Raw genomic sequence first — 4,011 nt, 5'->3', positions numbered from 1 at the left:
GGAGCAGAGGCCGTGGCAGCGGAGTTGCAGGGGGTCCACGAGCAGCTCAGGAGGCAGTTAGAGCTAGCAAAACAGGCTTACAAAGTGCAGGCAGACCGACACAGGAGGGTTGGGGAGGACATCCGGGTGGGAGACTGGGTCTGGTTAGCAGCCCAGGCAGTTCCAGCCAGATCGTTGGCCAAGAAGAAACTAGGGCACAAGCAGCTAGGGCCCTACCAAGTAGAGGCGCAGATCAACCCAGTGGCCTTCCGGTTGACACTCCCGGAGGGGTCCAGAATGCACCCGGTCTTTCATAGATCAGTGCTCACGCCCTACAAGGCGCCTCACAGGTTTCAGGCGCCAGGGACAGCACCAGACCCGCTCAGGGATGCGCCCGAGACGGGGGGGTCGCCGAGAGGGGGGCCACTCAATGAAGCCACAGAGATTTTAGACTCGAGGTGGGGGGAGGACGGGATTGAATATCTCCTCGCCACAGAGGACACCCCGGCCAGTGCCAACAGGTGGGTGCCGGATTATGCATTGGAGGAGCAGTGGCTCAAGGAAGAATTCCATACACTTTTCCCGCACATGCCCATGCCAGCGGACTTTTTCGACGACTGTCTGTTCACACCCACACTCTCAGCCAGCACTTTCCAGGGCTTCTCTTCAGCTGAGGAATCGGCCCCGGGAGGCAGTTCCCCAGAGGGATCGCTCTCAGGGTTTGGAACAGGGGGTTCTTATTGGTGGGAGGACCAACCCGAAGTGGGCTGGCTCAGAGACCTGCCGAGGGGACCCTGGGAAGTGGGGTCACCTCAGGCGACAGGGGGGGAGGGGGTCTTGGGTGATTTGGGGGCGGCCTCAGATTTCGAACACACCACCCAGGAGATGGCAGCAGAGGAGATCGCCGTCGACGAGCCCATGGAGGACTTCCTGGACTTATCCCGATGGCTGCAGGCCTCGGGGGACGAACTGTATCCTGAACTCACCCCCACAACACTGGAGCACCCGGAACCCGCACCTGAAGAGGGGGAGGGGGAAGGGGGGCTTCGTGGGGGGGATGGATGTCAGGGGTTCAGGAGGAGAGACACAGGAGGGGGAGCAAATGGAGAGCGAGGAGGAGGAATCCGAGGGGGGTGTAGGCAGTGACAGTGGCCAGAGTCATTCCACAAGCCTCTCCAGCGAATCGGAGGACTCGCAGAAGGGAGCGCCGATGGCCAGGGCAAGGGGGGTTCCAGGGGGGGAACCCAGGAAGAAGGGGCCAGCTGGGACTCCCTGAGCAGCAGTTGGATATCAGGACCAGCTTCCCCACCAGAGCGCAGTAGGGAGGGGGAGCCCCAGGAATCGGGACCAGTGGTCTCACCACCAGCGAGAGGAGATGAGTCAGGCTTGGCCACGCCCACATCGGGGAGCGAGGAAACGGTCAGGAGGAAGGTTACCGGCTGGGCGCGCGCGCCAAGTTCAAATGTACAGGCGAGCGGCACAGCAGGGAGCCCGGATAGGGAGCCAGGTCCTAAAGCCCGCCGGAAGGAAGGGCAAGAATCAGAGGGGTCAGCGTCAGAGGAGTCCAGGAAGGAGGAAACCACAGGGGGCAGAAGGACCCAGCGGAGGAAAGAACAGCGCAGGAGGTGGAGCCGGGCTAGGATCTTAAACTGGTGCGGAAGGAGTAGTGAGTCAGAGGGGACTTAGCCGGTCTAGGGACAAGACGTAGGGCTGCGCGCCCTGGGGTTTGAAATGGAAACTAAACTTCAATAAAGACTTTTGTACATTACATCAACCGGGCGTTGGTCCTCTGTGAGTTGGGACCTAGAGGCAGTCCTGACAGGAAGTGTCAATGGACACTGATGGAAAAGATTCCATAGAAGTGGAAGATGGGATGGAGGAGATTCTGCAAGCTGGATCAGTTCTGAAAACCAAGGGTACTTCGTCCAGTATGGCTCCACCAAAACTATTTGAGTCCTTTCCATCCTGATTTATCTACATCACCACTCTGTCCAACAACAGGAATGGAGGAAATGCAGAGAGACCTCTGGGCCAATGGGCTGTCAGGGCATCTGCTGGTCCAGATACATGGCAAAATCCTAGAAATAAAAAAGGAGAAAAAAACATTCACCGATGACCTCGGCTGCAACGAGACTGGGATCCAGTGAAGCTTGGAGGGAACCCAGTGGACAACACAACGGAGCCCCCCCCAGCTGAGCACCCGCCAGACTCAGCTGTCACAGTGGCCACCGCTGCAGCCATAAGGGAGGAGAGGTAGGCGTGAACCGGGAGAGCCAAACCCAACCTCTCTGGAGACCAGCTCGAGGGAAGCGTGCAGAGACCCACCAAAACCATTTTTTAAATTCTTATATATAATGTATATATCATTTTTAAAAAAACAACAACAAAATTTTCATTAATTTTAAGAATCATCATTGTTATTATATTTCCTTTTCCTTAATTTTTAATACATTTCTCCCTCTCCCCCCCTCAATTTTTTTACCTCCATTTTTTCTAACTCTTAAGAATCAAAATGGCAGCACCCATTAGCTTACACCAGTTGTAAGGCATTGGGAAGACCCAGTTTTCTGAGTGCATGTTCTGGAAGCTGGGTAATAGGATTCCTTTTGGTGTACCGACCTCCCCGCTGCACCAAGGATTCTCTGCCCAAGGTGCTTCAGGTCATAATGGAAGTTCTCCTGGCGACACCTACTTAGGTTGTCCTAGGGCTGGCATGTCCAACGTGACGTAGGCAATGCAATATAAAAACTGGCAGTGATGGGTGCAGGGTGGGCGGGCATGCCCTGCCTGCTTCCCTCCGACACTGCCTGCTACCCCCAATGGGGCAGGGGTGAGTGCAGGGTGGGTGCTCGCACCGGCTGCTTCCCCCGACATATATCTGGTATATTGCTTATGTAAAACATATGTGCTGTATTTCTTAGTCTTTTCCATCTGTCATATCACAACAACATAAGCATTACCTATCTATTTCCAAGGCTTCATGCTGTTTTATATTGGCAACCTTCACTCATAACCCTTCAGCTGGCTTCTAAAGTGAAGTGATGCCATGTATAATTGATTTGGTCCCTTGCCATTCTATCTCAAGATCAGACTAAAAGAGAGTACATAAAAAAAGTTCCTCTAAATGTCAAAGATTGCTTGTTACTTCTGCATCCTGGCACCTGCGACAAATCCTTTCATACTGAGTGCTCATGAAGAAAGATGCTCTTCTAAACCAAAGGGTAACATGGTGTCATCGTTCAATGCCAACAACTCACTGGTGCTGCACAGCTGCCTAGGATGTCAGCCGTGATGACAGAAACAAGCTCTGAAGGCAGTGAGCAGTGACATGGGGCAGAACATATTCTAGAATGTGCCGTTGACCTAACTGCAGGATGTTATGAAGGACTATATCATGCATCACACAGAGGCAAAATTTGGTGTGTCACTGGATGTAACTAAAACAGGGAAGAGCAATCTCCAATCATGACTCCCTGTTGGGTGTTCACACCATGATGCACCAATTTTTTTGGGGGGGAGGAGAGGTTTGTTGCCTAAAACTTTACATGTTGATGGATATACATGTATCTAAAGATATTGGATATAATCTGGGGACTGGCTCTAAGGGTTTATTTTTCTCCTAAAATATCAGAAACCCACCAGCCTTCTCTCTTTCCATTCATTTCACCATCTTTTCTTTTCCCTGATGAAATGAATTGAGGGCTGCTTGGTAGGTTGTTCCCACAGTGGAACTTATTGGTGAATTAACTGATTTATCCTCCTTCATGGCTGTTGGGTGAAGCAGAATGTGGGGGCAGTGATTTGGGGTTCTCCACACTTGAGGCCCCTGCCTTGCTGAAACTAAGCAGGTCTGGGTCTGGTCGGTGCCTGGATGGAGCCAAAAGTTTGCTCCCATGGTGTCTGTGATGAAAATAGGGCAGAATGCAATTGTAATAAAATACATAATAAAGCTTCAGCTTTCCTTTTGCTATTGTAGCATTATGTCGTTGCCAGACGGAACTGAGGTCTGAGGGAGCAAGGGATTCCAACCAT

The sequence above is a fragment of the Podarcis melisellensis genome, assembly GCF_964234715.1.
Source record: "Podarcis melisellensis genome assembly, contig: HAP1_SCAFFOLD_141, whole genome shotgun sequence".
NCBI lineage: Eukaryota > Metazoa > Chordata > Lepidosauria > Squamata > Lacertidae > Podarcis > Podarcis melisellensis.
Note: the sequence above shows the minus strand (reverse complement) of the source record.